Source organism: Oncorhynchus mykiss, chromosome 21 (assembly GCF_057628025.1).
Source record: "Oncorhynchus mykiss isolate SJ-2025 chromosome 21, ASM5762802v1, whole genome shotgun sequence".
NCBI classification, from domain to species: Eukaryota; Metazoa; Chordata; class Actinopteri; order Salmoniformes; family Salmonidae; genus Oncorhynchus; species Oncorhynchus mykiss.
In genome coordinates this window covers 41,500,421-41,522,313 of record NC_143042.1, presented here as the reverse complement: position 1 = coordinate 41,522,313, position 21,893 = coordinate 41,500,421, and the positions used below count along the sequence as shown (strand labels likewise).

The following is a 21,893-nucleotide window of genomic DNA, read 5'->3' as shown; positions in this document are numbered from 1 at the left end:
TAATCTCCACCCGGCACAGCCAGAAGAGGACTGTTCACCCCACATAGCCTGGTTCCTCTCTAGGTTTCTTCTTAGGTTTTGGCCTTTCTAGGGAGTTTTTTCTAGCCACCGTGCTTCTACACCTGCATTGCTTGCTGTTTGGGGTTTTAGGCTGGGTTTCTGTACAGCACTTTGTGATATCAGCTGATGTACGAAGGGCTATATAAATACATTTGATTTGGAGGTTTTTCAAAATCGCACAGCAAGTCTTACTGTGAGTAGCACAGTACAGAAGTGGGAAGTCGAGCGTTTGTAGAAAGAAAAGTAAATCTGGCATAAGCACAGATATAAGTAGCTGGCATTAGCCATTTGCTGAATGTTGGCTAGCTAGTCACAATGCAGTAATTCCTTTACAGCTCACCAGTGAAAACAGTAGGATGATAGATTCCCAAAACGAACTGGTTGGCTGAAAGACCCCCGTTTGTAGTCAGAAGAGGGCTATTGTCTGTGGCATTATGGCAAAAAATGTTAGAATGTTAGTATTTTGCATTTCAATGGAATACACAGTTATATTTTCAACCCCAATGTTTTTGTCTATGATATTTGCCACTAAGGAGTGTCTACAGCATAGCAGATTTACCAACCAGATATACCAACTAGTAACTACTAGCCAAACTGGAACATTCAGGTAGGCAATTGGTGACTGATAACCCTCAAACCACAAGTGAGACTTGCTTATTGGGTGTCACACAAGTTCAAAAGATACATGTTCTACTATTGTATAATGCTGTTTCCCCTAAATGGATTGAAATAGCATTGGAATGAATGACATCGATTGAAATGCAAACAGGCCTAGCCCCCAAGTTTAATTAAATGTACATGTGAATATGAGAATTTAGGTGTACCATTCAACAGAAAGAAACACATGGGAGGATTATCCATTATTGAATCACATCGCCATTAGTCATTGACAGCATTGATGATTATTTAGTACCTACAGGTTTTGACCCAGGTGAGTGTGGCATGCTGTCCTGCAACGTGTGCAAAACAAATACTGCATCTTTAAACGGATACTGTGATACAGGCGTTTTTCTACTTTTCCAGAGTCAGATTAACTTGCGGATACCATGTTTACGTATCTGCGTGCAGTATGAAGGACGTTAGAGGTAGATTAGCGCAATGACTGGGAGTCTACAGGTTTGGTAGAATAAGACATAGGTCATGAGAAAGCATGTTGTAAGGGAAGTTTGGGCAATAAATGGTGATTAAGTAAGTACAGAAACCCAAATAGACTTGTCAGATGTTTTAACTAATCTAATGTGTCTATAAAGTAGACTCATGCAATATCATTTTATGGTTATGAATTACGATCTAATTCTATCATTCTTTCTTTGACATTTGCCCGTAGGAGAACAGATTAACATGAGGTTTGAGCATGTCTAAGTTGTTGTTCCAGTGAACAGGTTGATACGTGTCTGAGGGAACATTTCAGACAATGTCAGTGAAGGAGGACTCATTCTGCAGTATCGGATGCTTGTGTATGTAGCCAAGACCTATTAAAGACAACTACTACCACAATCGGGACAAATCAAGGTCGCGTTCAGTAGACACCATATTGGAGGAAAGGTTTTGATGTACTACCTGAACTGAATAGGAATTGGCACCTTTCATTTTGTAGTTCAAAAAGCACACAATTGGGTCAAAGTGAGCCAAGCAAAGACAAGCTGTACTAGAACCAGCACAGTAAGGTCCCGTTCGGCCCTATAGTGTAAAACGGGCAAAAGTGAAGTATGATTTAAAAAAATGGAACTGACAACACTTTTCAGAAGCTGAAAGCCTTTGCCTCAATGAGTAATGCTCTGTACTTTAGACAGTGCAGTCAGTTACCAGGTGTGCTTGTGTGTGTGTAAGTATATGTGTGAGCGTGTGCATGTGTATGTGTGTGTGTGTGTGTGTCTGTGGTTTAGTTTGGTTTTATATAGGGTTGGTTTAAGGGAAAATAGGATTTTGAATGGAAATACATTCTTGGGTTCTCACAAAGATAGTAAAACAAATGTGTGTGTGTGCGTGTTTTGTCTGTATTTATATTCTTTAATAATGTGCCATTAATTATATCCTTGCTTTTGCCGAGCCAAACTGCACATTTTTGCCGATCCAGTCGGGAGGCTAGTGGCGTGTATCTTAAATGCTTGTTCAAACCCTTTAGCCTCCAGCACCATGGCATGATCTTAACCACACTAAAGAATCCACGGGGTGAACATATTTCTGCTGTAATTATTGCCTGGAGGCGCCGGAGGGCATTCCACTCTCCACGGTGCAAAGGTGACAGACAGCATTTGCATCACAAAATTGAGTTTAGGCTGTTGTTTAATCATGACTGCAGCTGTACGTAACCTACACCTTCAATGTTTACTTACTGTATGTATGCATTTGGGTAAGTAGAACAGATTGGTGCAGTGTAAAGGAATGCAAATTCCATCCCAACATGGTCGTGAAGTCACAACCCTCTGCTCACCAACTCAAGAAGCACTGTCAATACCACTGACCCCAAACAGCAGCAAGGTTGTCAAGCTGCATGTTTTATGGAATTTAATGGGGAGGTAACACTCACCTGGCAATGGGAGTGTAAACAGGTTTTAATGCCCCTTTGAAGAGGGTATATTGCCTGTCACACTATTTAAGAGGCATATGGCAGCTCTTACGAGTGTCCGTCCCAATGTAGGCATTCTATTCCCTACATAGTACACTACTTTTGACCAGAACCCTATGGACCACGGCCAAAAGTTGTGTACTATAAAGGGAATGTGGTGCCATTTGGGACAGAACCCTGCTGCTTCCTCTCCAGGGTACGCTCATGAATCAAATGGTGGAACTGGATTTGAAGCACTGCACAGCCACTATGATACACTGGTAGGTCATGTTTTGCAAAAACAGTAGTGTATGAGCATACTAAATTCTTGTTAACAAAAGAGACCTTGTGTTTTGACATTCATTATGTTGGACAATGCCATGCATTATTGTGTTCACTGTAACATGTGTGGTAAGGTGAAGTATATACAAATCAAAAGAAAATAAATGTCTTTAATCTCATTGGCCTATAATGTAATGTAAAGCCAGAGTGAACTTAACATTTTCAACATCTTCGAATTTAGGGACACCTACAGTACCATTCAAAAATGTAGACATACCTACTCATTCAAGGGTTTGTCTTTACTTTTGACTCATTTCTGCATTGTAGAATAACAGTGAAGACATCAAAACTATGAAATGACACATATGGAACCAAAAACGATGTTATCTTTGAGAGTCTTTAAAGTAGCCACCCTTTGCCTTGATGACAGCTTTGCACACTCTTGGCATTTTCTCAACAAGCTTCATGAGGAATGCTTTTCCAACAGTCTTGAAGGAGTTCCCACATATGCTGAGCACTTGCTGCTTTTCCTTCACTCGGTAGTCCAACTCATCCCAAACCATCTCAAATGTGTTGAGGTCGGGTGATTGTGGAGGCCAGGTCATCTGATGCAGCAATCCATCACTCTCCTTCTTGGTCAAATAGCCCTTACACAGCTTGGAGGTGTGTTTTGGTTCATTGTCCTGTTGAAAAACAAATGATAGTCCCACTAAGCGCACAACCAGATGGGATGGTGTATCGCTGCAGAATGCTGTGGTAGCCATGCTTGTTAAGTGTTCCTTGAATTCTAAATAAATCACTGACTGTGTCACCAGCAAAGCACCCCCCCAACATCACACCTCCTCCATGCTTCATGGTGGGAACCACACATGCGGAGATCATCTGTTCACCTACTCTGCATCTCACAACGACACGGCGGTTGGAACCAAAAATCTCAAATTTGGACTCATCAGAAAAGGACAGATTTCCATTTCCATTGTTCGTGTTTCTTGGCCCAAGCAAGTCTCTTCTTATTATTAGTGTCCTTTAGCAGTTATTTGTTGTTGCAGCAATTTGACCATAAAGGCCTGATTCATGCAGTCTCCTTTGAATAGTTGATGTTGAGATGTGTCAGTTACTTGAACTCTGTGAAGCATTTATTTGGGCTACAATTTGAGGTGCAGTTAACTGTAATGAAGTTTTCCTCTGCAGCAGAGGTAACTCTGGGTCTTCCTTTCCTGTGGCGGTCCTCATGAGAGCCAGTTTCATCATAGCGCTTGATGCTTTTTGCGACTGCACTTGAAGAAACTTTTTTTTCCTTCAAATTGACTGACCTTCATGTCTTAATATAAAATGACTCAAGTAAAAGTGAAAGTAACCCAGTTAAACACTACATTTCAGATTTGAAATGCACTTAAGGTCAGTGGTGGAAAAAAATACTCAATTGTCATACTTAAGTAAATGTACCAAGTAAAAGTCAATTCTACACAACGAATTCCTTATATTTAGCAAACCAGACGGCACAATTACCTTATTTATGACTTTTTAAAAAACTTTGACAGCCATGGGCACACTCCAACACTCAGACATAATGTACGAAGTCTACCAGATCAGAGGCAGTAGGGATGACCAGAGACATTCTCTTGATAAGTGTGTGAATTTGGACCTTTTTCCTTTACTGCTAAGCATTCAAATTGTAACTAGTACTTTTGGGTGTCAGGGAAAATGTATGGAGTAAAAAAATGCATAAGTAGTCAAAAATGTATATAGAAAAGTACAGATACTCCAAAAAACTTCTTAAGTAGTACTTTAAAGTCTTTTTACTTTACACCACTGGTTATTTCATAGTTTTGATGTCTTCGCTATTTTTCTAAAATGTAGAAATGAGTAAAAAAAATAAAGAAAAACCCTTGAATGAGTAGGTGTGTCCAAACTTTTGACCTATGTAGGGGAACTGTTGTGAGTCATTTTTCCTTTTTAGAGGTCCGTCTTATTGCCTAACCTTTCAAGAATGTCTTTGACTTCTTAAAACCATCCCTGGAACACTGCTCAGCTGATAAGACGATAGTAGAACGCTGCATAGGAATCGCTGCAAAAATGCTATTGAGGGGTTTTAACTGGGGAGCTAATAAATAACATTACAAAGACAGATTTGACGACTTTCTTGGATGAAGCTATTGTTTTGATGTGGCGATTATTAAAGGCTATGCCATATGCTTTCATCTGGACGTAATTACGGCTCGAACCTCACAATGACATACACAACAGAAGTGATTCACAATGTGAAAGACAATGACTGGTCTTGACTGCCGTTTACAATGACTGATTTTGACTGCCGTAGACGAACGCCCTTATCTTGACCCTGACAATAACAGGAAACGGCAATAATATGTCATTTTAACACTTGAAGTGATGACAGAACTGAGTACACCATGACATATGGCTTACTTCTAACCCTAATAAAAATGTACAGTCAACAATAGTATGGAGGGTTAAGCTTTTATTATGTGTTGTGATTGTAGAGAAAACTGCTGTTTGTTATGTTGTTATAGCTAGGGTTGGTTTACACTTCTTGATGTCTGATGTCTTTTGAAGTCGGATTTGAGTGTTAACATATTGACAATGAAGCGCCACAAGCTATACCTCAACAGATATGGATAGACATTTAGATCAAAGCTTGAAGAAATCTCCTTGCCTCCTTGGGTGATACAGTATATCATACTTGATGACGATGAATATTGTAGGACCTACTCTGAAACTGACGGCATTTCATGAAACGGTTCAAAACATAGCTGTTTATCTGTGTAACATCCAATCTAAGATCTACTCAGAATATCGTCTACAGCCTCTCCCAAGTCCGTACGGGAGTTGCAGCGATGGGACAAGACTAACTACCAGTTGGATATCATGAAATTGGGGAGAAAAAAATAAATAAAGTGAAATATATATGTATATAGAATGTTGTCTACAGTTCAGTATAGTTATTTCTTGGCATTATACAGGCTGCTTTTTGGATGGTAGCCATGCTTTCTCATTTTGCTCACAGATTAAATGATTTAGCCAGTCGATGAATGATGATAATGACCCGTAACAGTGGTGTCAGCTGCTTAAATCCTATAGGGGGATCATGGGATGTTTTTCTATGCCTACTTCCCTCACTCAATCAATGGAGTAGCTTTATTTTTACGTACATACGTGGCAGAGACTGACATCAGTTAATAATGCAGTAGGTCCATTAACAAGTCAAAACACAAACACATGACGGACTGTAATAATAGTGTAGCTTGCTTCACTAAGTTAGGTCCATTATGTAACACAGTGTTCCATCTTTGTCAAGCATTGTCGGAGTTTTGGACAAATCCAGGTTAACAGAATGACGCTGAGACTCTGATTAATTACAAATGTAAACAAAAAACTCCATGCACAATTACAACTTGTAACAATTGCCACAGAACATTTTACAAAAATCAATTTAACTCGGAGAACAGTGCAGATGTAAAGTTTGGTAACAGAATGACAGTAAAATCTCCTTCAGTTTTAAATGTTTTAAAAAACAGAAATAATGCAGAAATTCTGCAGAAATAATGGTGCGTCAGCTAATGACATGACACCTTGACTTTGAAAAAATATATTTTAGTTATTGAACTACAGTAAGTGAAGTGGACTAACACCTGGTAACAAAATGATAGTAAAAGAATGACATCACGGGTCTCTGATCTGTACTATACAGAAATGCATCATTATGAATGTCATTCTCTTCATGCCAATGTTTTCTGAAAAGATACATAAAGGTAGAAAAATAGAACATCCTTCTTTGTATGTTTGGGTATTATTCTTCACACTGGCTATTATTCTAATGAGCCAAACAAGACCAAATTTGGTTGGTCCGGACCAAATCTGTAGCAATCATAGATGTCCATATTTCACAAGTTTGGACAGTACAGCACCGTAAAGCACATCAGAGCACAGTAGAGCACAGCACAGTATAGTTCAGTACACTAGAGTAGAGTACAGTACAATACAGTAAATTATACCTTACTTTTCTTTACTGTTCTGTATTGTACTGTACTGTGCTATACTGTAAATATAGACTGTCTTTCATCAAGCTGCCCACACAAGAAAAAGCTTCAAACTGTAACCAGTGCCTTCAACCAGGTTCAGGTTATCAGTCAACCAACCAGGGTATTTACAAAGACATGAATAAAGTCATCAACATGTATTGATCACATCTTTACTAAATCGGATGAAATGAGGGAAGCTAAATTCATTTCGCTACTCAATAACAGCAAAGAACCATTTACTGGCTCAAACAGCTGACAAATCAGCCTGTTACCAACCTTTAGTACACGTTTGGAAAAGTTTGACCAGATACAATGATTTTTCACAGTAAACAAATGAACAACAGATTTTCAGCATGCTTATAGGGAAGGGCATTCAACATGCATGTCACTTACACAAATGACTGATGATTGGCTGAGAGAAATTGATAATAAAAAGATTATGGAAGCTGTTTTGTGAGTCTTCAGTGCAGCTTTTGACATTATCGATCATCATCTGCTGTTGGAAAAACAAATGTGTTATGGCTTTACGCCCCCTGCTATATTATGGATTGCCAGTCTAACAGAACACAGAGGGGGTTCTTTAATGGAAGCCTCTCCAACATGATCCAGGTAAAGTCAGGCGTTGCCCAGGACAGCTTACCTTTTTCTGATACTAATGACCCTGAGTAAAGCCTGTGTGTCTATGCTGATGACTCAACACTATACACGTCAGCTACTACAGTAAGTGAAATCAGTCCAACACTTAACAAAGAGTCAGTCAGTTTCGGGATGGGTGGCAAGAAATAAGTTAGTCCTAAATGTAAAAAAAAAAAAAAAAAAAAAAAATCACTAAACGCTAAACCTCAACTAAATCTTGTAATCTTGGACATTTAGCTGAGGAGTTGAGGAGACTAAACTGCTTGGAGTAACCCTGGATTGTAAACTGTCACGGTCAAAACATATTGATGCAACAGTAGCTAAGGTGGCGAGAGGTCTGTTCATAATGAAGAGTAACTCACTAGTAACGACACTATCAACAAGGCAGGTCCTACAGTCCCTAGTTTTGTCGCACTTGGACTACAGCTGTGTGGTCAGGTGCCACAAAGAGGGACTTAGAAAAATTACTATTGGCCCAGAACAGGGCAGCACGGCTGGCCCTTAAATGTACATGGGGAGCTAACATTAATAATATGCATGTCAATCTCTGACTCAAAGTGGAGGAGAGATTGACTTCATCACTACTTGCTTTTATAAGAAGTGTTCACAAGCTGAATGCACTGAGCTGTCAGTTTAAATTATTAGCACACAGCTCAGACACCTATCCATACCCCACAAGACATGCTTCCAAAGGTCTCTTCACAGTACACAAGTCCAGAACAGACTATGGGAGGCGCACAGTACTACATAGAGCCATGGCTACACTATTCCAGATCAAGTAAATCATGCAAGCAGTAAAAATCAGATAGAAAAAAAAGGGTAAAAAAATACACCTTATGGAACAGTAGGGACTGTGAAGAGACACACATGTACAGACACACGCATACACACACAAATAACATACGCACTCTACACACACGGACACACATGGATTTTGTGTTGTAGATATGTGGTAGCAGAGTCGTGGCCTGAGGGCACACACTTAATGCGTTGTGAAATCTGTTGCGAAATGTAATGTTATGTTTTTTAAACGAGTAGCTGCTGCCTTGGCAGGAACTAATGGGCGTACATAATGAATGCAAATATAAGTACTGTGCTGTCTAAACTTGTGAAACATTCTAAGATTGGTTCGGGTTTGGAATGACCAAATTTCAACAGCTTTTTAACATCCATGGACATCTGGTGTTAGTCAGAGCTCAGTGGGTGAGGGGACTGGTTACAGTACATGGAAAGAGAGGGGGTTCATGGCTAGGTGTCAGTAAGAGCTGGGAGAGGTGACATTAACTGGAGAGAGAGAGATGAGAGATAGGGGGGAGAGGGAGGGGTTTTCCAGACTGTTTTATCACTCTTGCTTTGACCACCAGACGTCAGAAAGAGAAAGAAAACAGCTATGAGCTGAACAGTATGCCAGTGGAAGGGAGGACAGTAGCAGGTGACCCAACTGTGGTTTGTGACTATTATGATTCCCCATTGTAGCCAATTCAGTAACATAATGACACAGTTGAATCACTTAATGAATCACAGTAACCCAAATTGTTATTAGTAAAAACAATATAACTAAATGGTCTACCTTTACTTGTAACTTCCGTGAACTGGTTTGGGATGCTCATGATCGACAGCGTGTTCCAGTTCCCACCAATATCCAGCAACTTCACACAGCCATTGAAGAGGAGTGGGACAACATTCCACAGGCCACAATTAGCCTGATCAACTCTGCGAAGGAGTTGTGTATTGCTCTGCATGAGGTAAATGGTGGTTTTATGATCCATGCCACTACCTTTTTTTAAAGGTTTTTAAATACATTTCAAATGACTGATTTCCTCATTTGAACTGTAACTCAGTAAAATCTTTGAAATTGTTGCATGTTGCGTTTATATTTTTGTTCAGACTCTTAGCTTTCATTTGAAACCAACCTGAATGTGCTCCTACGAACTTCACATGTGTAATAATGGAGCTGTGAGTCGGGAAGCAGGTGCAGGTGAAACATTTAACAAAACCAGAAACGAGACAATTCCATGTGGCTACACACCGGTACACAAGAATAATACCAACTGGTGAACAAACATAAGAGAGTGACATATAAAGGGGAGGAAATGATAAAGGTAATGAAGTCCAGGTGTGAATCAGAATGATTAACAGGTGCGCGTAATAATGAGTGCCAGGTGTGCGTAATGATGAATCCCTGGACCGGTGGTTGTTATTCCGGCGACGTCGTACAGGGATAGCTAACCCAAATTACACAATTACATGTGTTTCCTTGCCTAGTAACCGATCTATATGAACCAGAAGAGACTGCAATCTTCGGGTTTGTTTACCTAGCCACTGACACCAATTAATGATACATAGCCATTGATTTTAGAAGAATGTAAGTTAAAAATGTCTGTGCTTTTGAGAGTGGTTACATTTCTCCAGCCACATCCCTCAGCTGTTTAACAAATTAAGTGGCAGGCCAACCACTTGTTGTTTTTCCAGTTGCAGATTGACCCTTTAATGCCCATAAAGTTTTTGGGCTACACTGTTGAAATCTGAAAATACAAGTTTGCTTCTCACACATTAAATCCTGATTTCTTGATTACATGATTACTTGAATCCAAATGCATTTTTTCATCCAGTTTTATTGAAAAATACCATCAAAAGGCTTTCTTTCTGAAACGTTGCTTGGACCACCATTTGTTCGTCATTCTTACAGATTTCCCAGGTATCTTTTCTCACGGTATTGTCTGTCAGGTTAATAAATGGTCCTTTACCGAGGTTACGCAGCACGTGACCTTGTCGTGTTCAGCCTGGTGGTCTCCCAACCGTCAGCTCTGTAAACATACCGTGCAGCTCGCTGTGTCATTACATCACTTTGCACAGGGATCATAAAAGGTTGATTAAACATTGACTTATCAGGCTGCTGTGATATAATGAGTTGGAAGCTGTAGTTAGAAGACAAACATACCAAAGGTAGCACACAATGTTTGTATTTTCTCCCTCCTCCCTTCCAGGGCATAGCTGACAGTTATCAGCTGAGATATGAGAAGCCCATGGGAATGGGAGACTGCAGCTACATGGGTATGGAGTGAAATTATTGCCAACAGAAATTGAACCAAAACTGTGAATGTTTTACTGAAGCAAGGGCAATTACACAATTATTCCCTTAAATATGATAGATGGATGGTTCTTCACCATAAGGATGATTACTATTCAAATCTATTCTACATTTACCAATTTATTTAAATATTCGTCCAGTTTGTCTAGTCTTTACTAGATATCTCTGTACCGTGACTAATGGTTGTCAATTTAACTTGAGTATATTTAAACTAATCCAACATGTACAGCGGGGCTTCCAACCTGTCACAATGTATTACTCTACTCTGTGTGACAGCACACCTTGTCCAGACTTCAGGGCACTTTACTGTGCTGCTGTAGGTAATGTTATCTCCCTCAGACATCTTGCTAAGACAGTGAACCATTGCTTACTGAATTGATGATCGACATCAACCTCTTTAAGAGACAAAAAGTAGAACACGGAACCCAAACCGGCTGCGCGCGTGAGCCATCGTGCGCTATCGTGCATAAATGTATTTTGTCCCCCTACACCAAACGCGATCACGACACGCAGGTTAAAATATCAAAACAAACTCTGAACCAATGACATTAATTTGGGGATAGGTCGAAAAGCATTAAACATGTATGGCTAGTTAGCTTGCACTTGCTAGCTAATTTGTCCTATTTCGCTAGCTTGCTGTTGCTAGCTAATTTGTCCTGGGATATAAACATTGAGTTGTTATTTTACCTGAAATGCACAAGGACCTCTACTCCAACAATTAATCCACACATAAAATGGCCAACCGAATCGTTTCTAGTCATCTCTCCTCCTTCCAGGCTTTTTCATCTTTGGCTACTTTGAAGAATCTCAACTATAAAATATATCTTGATTTGTTTCACACTTTTTTGGTTACAACATGATTCTCTGTGTATTTCATAGTTTGACATCTTCACTACTATTCTAAAATGTTAAAATAAAGTAAAACCCTACGTGTCCAAACTTTTGTCTGGTACTGTATGTACACCTGTTGTGACATATATTGCGTTATTTTATGGCTGGTTATGACACCTACAAAGGAGTGTCACAACCCTCCTTTATTTTCCTTGCCAAGAAGTGTGCTTCTTACTGTAAGTCTTTTGTTGTTGTTTTCATGAATTCTTTAAAGTCATGTTTTATTTGAAAAAGCTTGACACTATCATGACTCTATCATGAAGCACTTTGACCAACCTATGTCACTTTTCTTGGACTCAAAAGTTGCACTTTAAAACAGTGTCAAGAATCATTATGACCCTCCTGTGTCACTTTACTTGGACTTAGAACATACTCTTTATGATACCGTCAAGAAGAATATAAACCAGATAGGCCTATCACTTACATGCCCTTATGTCAGTTGTCAGTCAAAAAGAGAGGGTTTTGTCCTGCTCCTGAAATCTGCTCCTGCATTCATCCCAGTCATTAGCAACAGAGCATTGTGCATTGTGGGGTAAGTGCATGTCTGACATCAATTTGTGTGCAATTACAATGAAAATGTAATATGGTTAGTTTCAGAAAATGTTATATAAGATAAACATACTGTTGATAATGGAATGTTTTGCCTTGTGTGGTGGGTTTTGTGGGTTTTACACTCTTATGTAGGTGTCATAACCAGCCATAAAATAATGCAATAAATGTCACAACAGTTCTAAATATGTGTCATGACAGTGTTATGGCCATCTTATGACAGGTTATGACAAGTTATATCATGACATATCACATGGCCACGTCTGGGTTGGCGCCCCCCCTTGGGTTGTGCCATAGCGGAGATCTTTGTGGGCTATACTCAGCCTTGTCTCAGGATGGTAAGTTGGTGGTTGAAGATATCCCTCTAGTGGTGTGGGGGCTGTGCTTTGGCAAAGTGGGTGGGGTTATATCCTTCCTGTTTGGACCTGTCCGGGGGTGTCCTCGGATGGGGCCACAGTGTCTCCTGACCCCTCCTGTCTCAGCCTCCAGTATTTATGCTGCAGTAGTTTATGTGTCGGGGGGGCTAGGGTCAGTTTGTTATATCTGGAGTACTTCTCCTGTCCTATTCGGTGGCCTGTGTGAATTTAAGTGTCCTCTCTCTAATTCTCTCTTTCTTTCGCTCTCTCGGAGGACCTGAGCCCTAGGACCATGCCTCAGGACTACCTGACATGATGACTCCTTGCTGTCCCCAGTCCACCTGGCCGTGCTGCTGCTCCAGTTTCAACTGTTCTGCCTTATTATTATTTGACCTTGCTGGTCATTTATGAACATTTGAACATCTTGGCCATGTTCTGTTACAATCTCCACCCGGCACAGCCAGAAGAGGACTGGCCACCCCACATAGCCTGGTTCCTCTCTAGGTTTTAGGCTGGGTTTCTGTACAGCACTTTGAGATATCAGCTGATGTATGAAGGGCTATATAAATACATTTGATTTGATTTGATGGTTAAGACCGTGTCAAGTAAAGCTTTACCCTGTTGGTCAATATATAGAAGAAGCATGAAAATGTAGATTGTATCCTTTGCCAATCAATTTCCTCAACTGAAAAAAAAACATGTTAAACGCATTCAAAAACATCAAGCACTGCTTGGTATATCAATTATATATCCTTATTCATTATATATCCTTGAGAAGCCTAAGAGAATAACAAGGTAAAAACCTGTGTTATTTCCCGATAAAATCAACATGACACTGGGTCTCTTCCACCCTCCCCTCCCCGACACACCTATGCTTTTGTAACCTAGCTTCTGTTAACCTAAGCCACCTGTCCACCACCAGTTCCTTTCTCATTTTTTTAACATTTTAATTTCATTTAATTTTAGCTTGTTCTCTTGCAGATAAACCCCGTAAACAGTTTGGGTGCCTCCGTTGTTTGTAATGTGGATTGGTTGCCATTATGACTGAACCTTTACTTCATCACAACGTCTCATCTGAATCAGTGCTAACAACGAGCGCGCTTGCTAATCTTATCATCCAGGTGCATGTTTTCCATTGCCACCCAAACCCATGTCAACCGTGTGTAAATGTGTATGTTGCATCTTTGAAGATGTTTATATCCATGGAGATTGTAATACTATTGCATAATGTTGAAGAAAGATATTTAACACCAACATGTGATGTCGCATTTAGATCCTCTTTCTATTGGCTACCTAATTCATTGTCAACATGTTGATGAAACACAAACCGGGTGTGTCAGTGGACACAACCATCTCAAACAGAACCTGCCCAAACAATTCAATATTTGACTGACACACACACACACCCCTTAGATTTGGTTACCTCCCATCTCTATTTGACAGGAGACATAAAACTAGCAAAGCTTAAAGGGGCAATCTGGGATAAGGTTGATATGTTTATAAGTAAATACTTCAAGAAAAAATGGCTATATTCAAAAGTCCAAAAATGTATGTACCAATCTCAGATTGTCCCTTTAAACCTCCACTCAAGAAGGAAGAAGCTTTAGTAATATGTTCAAATCATAAATCATACCATTTATCATCCTTGCCAAGTATGGCTTTCACAAAATTCAGAGTTGTTGCAAGTTTGTTTGTTTATTATGACGCCTGAGACTGAGACATGCTATATCATCTATGTTATTATAATCTAAATTAGGACATAAATAAAGTGTATTTGTCCCCTTGTTCTCGTTCCTTTGCTCTATCTGGGGCTGGAAAGGGACACCGGAGAGGCAAACGGGGACATGAGCACCTAAAGAACTGTTCTGCAGGTGTGGGAGAACCTTTTCATGCAGCGTCTTTTACTGAAGAAGTTGTTAGAAACGAACCACTTGTTTACTAATGGCAGACAACGTCCACTGTAGGTGACAGAAATGACATGCCCTCATCAATCCCCATTGACTGACTTGATTAGCTATTTGATTTACATTCATTAAACAGTGTTGATACCGACCTTATCTAACGCTTATAAATAGGTATCTCACCCATGACATGGTGCGTCATTCCAAGTGACTAGGTTCTTGCATCAGACGTCAACACTTGCCACCCGAACTGTACACACTAAGTCCTTTGTGTTGACTGAGCAAGACTTTTCGGAGTGACAAAATGTGTGCTGACTTCAACAATTCAAGGCTTGTGCAAGCACGTGCCCTCACTGATCTCTAAAACAGTGCTTCATCAAGAGCACTGAGTAACAAACCCACAGGCAATATACAGGACAAGCGATTGCTTCACAAGACAGGACAGTTGTTCAATAAACAAGGCATCTGTTGACGTTAATGGAACGCATTGTACCTCGGTACATTTCATTACCGCCTCTAAGGAAATTCAATTATGTCCGCTAGTTTGTCTGTGCATATATTAGAATTAACTATGGCTCAGTATGCGATGACCTTTGACCCTTGGCACTCTCAACCTGCTCAACTGGTCGGTAGACTGTCTTCCTTGGTGTAGCCTACATAATAAGGCCTTTCATATAAAGTAGAAGCCAGATCCATGCAAAAGATAACAGCCGTGCCCCTGTGTGCAAACATGTATCAGTGTTCTGTGACACTTAATTCTTTTTTACATGTTAGGGCATGTCTGAGATCAACAGGAAAACGTATTCCATACCAGAATAGTGACTATTAAGCTGCACTGGGGAATCGCAAAAGCAGTAGGTTTGGAAAATGGAACAAGAACATCATTTTTTGGACACTTATGCCCAGATTTAATTGAAATTAATATAAGCGTCTCCCTGCAAAGTTACCTAGTGTAGTAGTCTAGTAGCATACATGAGTTGCTTTAGCAAACCATCCATGACACTTTTATGAGTGTTGCAGTATCATTCATAACAACCTTCAAGAAAACAGTTGCCTGAATACCATTGTGATGACAATAATGCGACATATGACTTTTATTTCAAGTGAAAAACTGCCTACACTACAGGAAACGATCGTGAGCCCATTTAAGTTTTACGGTGTCGTTATGGAGCAAAAGTGAATTGCCCTTTTGAATCATTGTGTAAGAACTGTCTACTTCAACAACTAAATACCATCAATTAAAAACGTTTGGCTGCTTGTCAGCATAGACTGTTCTGATCCACTGTCTACCCCATTCACTTCTTGGTTAACCAGACCGAATATTATGCTGCTTGATAGTTTTGCACTCAAACAGGACAAAACAAACCTAAATCTTGCTAGGTTTGTTGACACGCTGACTGCACACTACTGATCTTGATATAATGTGGTCTTTCCAAACATTGAATTTAGCCACTGTAACGTCTGTAAGGTGACAGTGTGTGTGTGAAAAGTGTGAAAACGTTGCAGTCAATGCTTATCATAAGACGATGAGGTTGTTATAGGTCAATACTTGCAACATAAACTACTACTGTAACATACTGGGCCGGCGTTATGAGGGGCCTTAGGGGGCCTGGCCCACCCTACTGTGCCTCCTTGCCCATCCAAATAATATATATAAAGGTAGACTCAGCAATGACATAGATGCAGAAAGTAAATAGCACAGTGGGTCAATGTCCGCATCAACTAAGAGCGTTGAAGTGTGACGCTCAACTTCTCCGCTATTTTGGTCCCATGGGTACCACGCTTTAACAGCGTGAAATGAATCGTGCAGCTGAGCAGGTACTTTGTGTGGATGTGTGAGAGCATATATAAGTCATGCATCTTGCTCTTCTCAATATCTGTGGTGCTGCTCACAGAGTCTACTTGTTTTTCTGTTGTTGTTTTTTTACAATCTATTTTTTGGCATTTTTTATTAATTTCTTTTACAATTTAACAATCATCAGCAAATATGACACAGATAATGCCCCGTTATTCCTTCCACCTACACAAAACAGCATGCTACATGGGAGCACATCGTACAAAACCCTTCCCTCCCCAACACATGAACACTCCCCTCCCTCCCCTCTACCGGTATTAGCTTCAATGATTAACAACAAAAAAATGAAACAGAATGACCTTCACATCCAATGCTAGAAAATGTATTATTCAACGCAAAACCAAATAATGATACATGAATGAAGAAAATAATGAGCCAGCTAAGGTGACGACTCTAGAAACTGCTGAAAGTCCCCCCAGACATCAATCAATTCCAAGGGTTTATTACGTGAATTGTACGTCATTTTTTCAGATGGAACATAGGACGTTAGTTATTTTATCAACATCTGCTTGCTTGGCGGAGTGTCACTCTTCCATATAATAGCTGTGCGTTTATTGGCTGCAATGAAGGCCAGTTTAATGAATCTGGTTTCGCTACAATATAACTGGTAGAACAGTCATCTCCAAGACGAATAAGGGAAGGATCTAGTGGTACAGTCATAAAAGTGGACAAAAACATATGCATACATGTGCCCACCCCCTTTTTACACCTTGAGCAGCATTTTATACATTTAGAATGTATCTTATACAGTCACTCTGGTGTAAAGTAGACCTTCAGAGCTTCATCGTTCCCCAACAGAGCTTGAAGACTAGAGTGCATGTAACAAATGAAACATTTTACCTCTTTTCTCTCCAGCCACAGTTTACCAGTTACAGGTTTACTCATGGGCTGAATCCTATCTCTCTGCTGAGTGGTAATATAATGCCTAACCTGTAGGTACGTGAAGTAATGACTTCGAGGTAACTGAAAATGAGATGCCAGTTGTTGAAAGGATAGTAGTTCAACTTCTCTATACAGATGACCAGTTATTTTAATTCCTTTGTTGAAACAAGAACATGTAACAGCATCTCTCAGGGGGTTGGGTAAGATGGGGGTTATTATAGAAAGGTGTTTGTTCATATATTGATCTTTGCCCTTCTGTTTGTTTTCAGACTTCAATCGATATATTTAAAGTGTTTTTAATGAAAGGGTTGTTTATGAGTCCTAGCAAAGCTTTACTATAAGGTAAAGATGCCAATGAAACAGGGGAGATACACACTCCTCTGTCTCCAAGAGGGTGAACTTGTTGTATCTTGCCACACAGCCTTTAGCTGAGATGCCCAGTGAAACAACTGGAAGAGAGTAGAGTAAGTCCTCCTTCTGAGTATGGTTAGAATACAGTTGTGTTTCACTCCGGGGGGTTTCCCTTTCCACTGAAATGAAGAGACCTTCCTTTTAAAGTTGTTTGAAAAAAACTCTGGGAATAGGAAATGGCGAGGATTGAAAAAGGTACAAGAATTTTGGTAATATATTCATCTTTACACAATTGACACACCCAATAAGAAGAATTGTTAAATCCCTACATCTATCAAATTATTCCCTAACCTTTTTGAGATGGGGAGTATAGTTCAGTTGATAAGCAATCCTAGATATGTCATTTTCTGAGGTCTCCAAGAAAACGTCTGGTCTAAGATTGGGTTCTGCAATGCTGCCCCATTAAAAGGCATGATTATACTCTTCTATAGATTTTTTTATATCCTCAAAAATGTCCCATACTCTTTCAGGATGTCAACTAATGCTCGGGTGAAATCTCTGGTTTAGTGAGGTAAAGCAAAATGTAATCAGCATATAACGAGACCAGATGTTTGCGCCCACCTATACGAACACTGTGGATGGATGATCTACAAGCTTCTGCAAGCGGCTCGATAGCCAAAGAAAAAAGGAGAGGAATAGCGGGGCAACCCTGTCTTGTGCCACGTGATAGAGAAACCTGGGAGGAGACGTTTCCATTAGTCAGGATCTGAGCTACCAGACATTTGTACATTAATGTAGTCAGACCTACATACTGAGGTCCAATAATCATCCTCTGTAAAACTTCAAACAGTTCCATTCTATGCAGTCAAAAGCTTTTTCCGCATCTAATGAAGCCACCACTACAGGTTCTTGGTCATTCTCTACATAATGCATAATATTAAATAATCTCCTGACATTGGTCTATATCAACCAAGTCAGGAAGAACTTTATCTAACCTAAGAGCTATGAGTTTGCAAGAATTTTCTCTGAAGTGTTCAATAAAGATATTTGTCTTCACGACCCACAAAGCAGAGGATGTTTCTCAGGTTTTAACAAAACTGTGATCAGTGCTTGTTCAAGTGTCTGGGAGCTTTTCTGTCTCTATGGCATAATTAAACATACTGCAAAGAGGCTCAATTAGTTTGCATAGAATTCAATAGAGAATCTGTCTAACCCTGTAGATTTTCCCCCAGCAGTTTTGAAAACGGATTTCCTAATTTCCTCAGATGTAATCTCTTTCTCCAAGGACTCTCTATCCTCATCAGTTAAATCTTGTAAATTGAGTTTGTTCAAAAACTCATGCAGTGTGGCAGGGGCATCCGTTTCAGACCTATCCAATGTTTCATAAAACTCCCTAAAGACTAGATTATTTTCCTCAGGACCCTGAACAGCTGTGTTATTTGGCAGCTTAATAGAGCTAATAACTCTACTAGCTTCCTCTCGCCTTTTCTGCCAAGCAAGCAACTTTCCTGCTTGATCTCCATGTTTATAGTAGTTTTGTTTTGTTCTCCTAAGTGCATTTTCGGTTTTGTGGGTCGTCAGGGTACAATATTCCAATCGCTTTGAGTCCAATTTTTGTAGAGTTGAGTCGTCAAATGTTACAATATATTCCTTTTCCAGATCTCTAATTTCTTTCTCCAACGAATCTACTTGAGCCTAAATTATTTCCCACCTCAGATATGCAAGGAGAGCTTCCCATCAAATTAGGGGGGAGAGTCTACATTTAAATATTGAAAATGTATTTGACCGAGACACGCACTGACAGAAAGACTCACATCAATCTCACATTAAGCATCCGAGCGAGTGAAGCAGCCCCCCTCTGTCTCTGTATGCGTAGCACATGTTTCTGATGCTGTCTGGACAAACAGAGTAGGGCATGTCATACTATTTTTGGCCTGACAGCATCAGATACACGGGCTACATATAGTAAGACAGAGGGGTGCTGTTTTTCTGTTTTGCTCTGAATCTTTTTCTGGTGAGATAGTTTCAGCCCCACAGTGCACTGTTCGGATGCTGAAATTATTTCAACATCCCCAAATTATTTGGGACAAACGTTTGAAGGTAACCTACTTTTGGAAGTGATTTGCTTGATAATCAGATGAAAACATCTAACATTGACTGTTACTGTTCATGCCACATTAAAAGGTAATACATAATTACAGTTAAGATACGTTTTTACTATAAAACCGGCTAAAAAAAATTGGGCACGAGCAAGTGCACACAGAAGGTTCTGTGAAAAAAACTTGCCACTTTATGGAAATAAAATGCCCGTCCAACTGATTTGTTCTGCTTATGTACTGCTACTGACATCCTTATATGAAGGCCCCCTTCAGCTGTAGCATTCCCATGAGATCATTGTATTCCATAAGCAACCTGAAGACTGCTGTAACAAGGGAAAGTACAGTTCTCTGTGCTCTATACTCTAATCCATTCCACCGCCCCACTGCACGCCCTCGGGTATTCCAACTATGTGAGTAAATCCTCATTAAGTGGCAATGAACTGAAATGTCATGAGAGTTTGGTAACGTGACGTACCCTACCTTGGCATGTTAGTTGAGTCATCATGGCACGCTCGGTTTCTGTTCGCTGAACCTCTCAATGTCCACAGCGTGTAGTCACACCACGATGTGATACTGTAGTAGGTTTTTGAACAACTGACAGTTCCTGGCTTCACAACCATAGACTAAAGCCCAGGGGTTGAAGCATTAGTCAGGGGTTGACGATTGTCTGTTGGGGAAGACATGGAAGTGACTATCGTTGTGAAAACGTATCATTTTCATATTTTGGACCCTATTGTGCCCTTATGACTCTGATAGTTCATTCCAAATTCAAACTTTGTCTGACTTCGCTGGACTCATAAGTGGTCTCATGTCGAGATAAGTCCATCTTAATTTCATCATTTTAGTTGGTGCCTATCCTACCTATTAATTTATTGATGAAACTAGACCTACACAAAATATAGTACAGGGCTTGGACTCCTCTCAACATTTGAGGTCTGAAAATGCCTGACAACATTAACCTCGCTCGCTACAGTAGGCCACTGAAATCTGACCTTGCTCAGCTAAGCGTGACCTGGTCACCACATCTGATCATACTTCTAAGGAACTAGCCCAGACAAGCCTTTCCTCTAGTCAGCCATCCCATGGGTCTTGAGTCTGGAGTGTTTAGGTAACTAACTCACAACCCCACAGGAAATTAAAGCAGCAGGTGTTTGGAATAGCTCAGCTGTCTATAGCATGTGCTGGGTTCTTGAGTTGTGGCACTGGGCTAGCAGCTTTAGGTGACAATTCTAGCTAGTAATACAGTGAAGAAAGGTCCTAATCATGCAGCAATCCATGCAGTAAATGTATATGTTTATACCCTTGTCAGCTATTGTACTGTAAATGCAATGTGATTTATTGCCCATGTTGGTGTGGTGGTATAGGCTAATTGTTGATGCATTTAAATGTTCCTCGGAATCTCATATTTACAGTTCTGAAGTCAAATATGACATGATTGTGTTCAAGTGCTTTTAAAGTCAGAACAATTCTTCAAAATGACATTTTAGCTAACTAGATGAGCTAGCTAACATCGCAGACATTAAAGTTGGCTAATCTGCTAATGTTGAGAATTGGCCAAACCAGCTACATTAAAGTTTGACATTGTTTTATATTTTGGTTGAAAAGGTGTAAGGTCAGTAATGAAACGTCACAAGTTGTTATTTCCCAGTTGGAACCTCATATTTCTGAATATCTAACACTTGACGGCAGCATGTGTTCTTTTTTGTGATGCTTTGTGGTTCTTAGAGTTACAATAACAAAATTGTCCATGAATTGATGGATGTCTAAAAAGGAAAGTTTCCCCACCTGAATAGGGGTAATCGGTGGAATGAGCACTTGTTCAGGCTAGGCTTAAATTGTGAAAGGAAACAGGAGATTAAATAAGTCTGGCTGACTTGAGATAGTGGGTTGAGGTCATTCTCCCATGTAATTGTGAATCAGTAACCCCTTGACAACGCCTTAGCTTAGCAATAGCATGACCACGCGCACAGACATCCCATTGCTCGATCTACAGTAACAAGCCCAGCCAGAGACCTCTTACAAAAGGTTTCACCCTTTCAACCGGTCCGCTTGACTTCCCTTGGTAATTGGACACTTCTGTTTTCTGTAAACCAGCTTAAGAAAAGGATTTCATGTGTAGGAGGACTTCACATGGACCACGTGCTATGCTGTAAAACAGCTGTCTGTAGGGTAAATCTAGTCAAACATTCCACTGGCAACACCGGTTGAATCAACGTTGTTCCCACGTTATGTCAATGAAATTACATTGAAATGTGAAATATGCGTTGAATTGATGTGTGCCCAGTCGGATAGCCTTCTTTCTCTACCCCCCCCAACAAGCTTCATAGAAGCTTGTTGAGGGGGGGGGGGGGG

At 40.1% G+C, this 21,893-nt stretch overlaps 1 protein-coding gene across 1 annotated transcript in view; it reads left to right on the top strand.

Annotated features, from left to right (window-relative positions):
* LOC110500600 (adhesion G protein-coupled receptor L3) overlaps positions 1-21,893 on the top strand; it is a 490,597-nt gene that overhangs the window by 65,637 nt on the left and 403,067 nt on the right. The window lies entirely within an intron of this gene.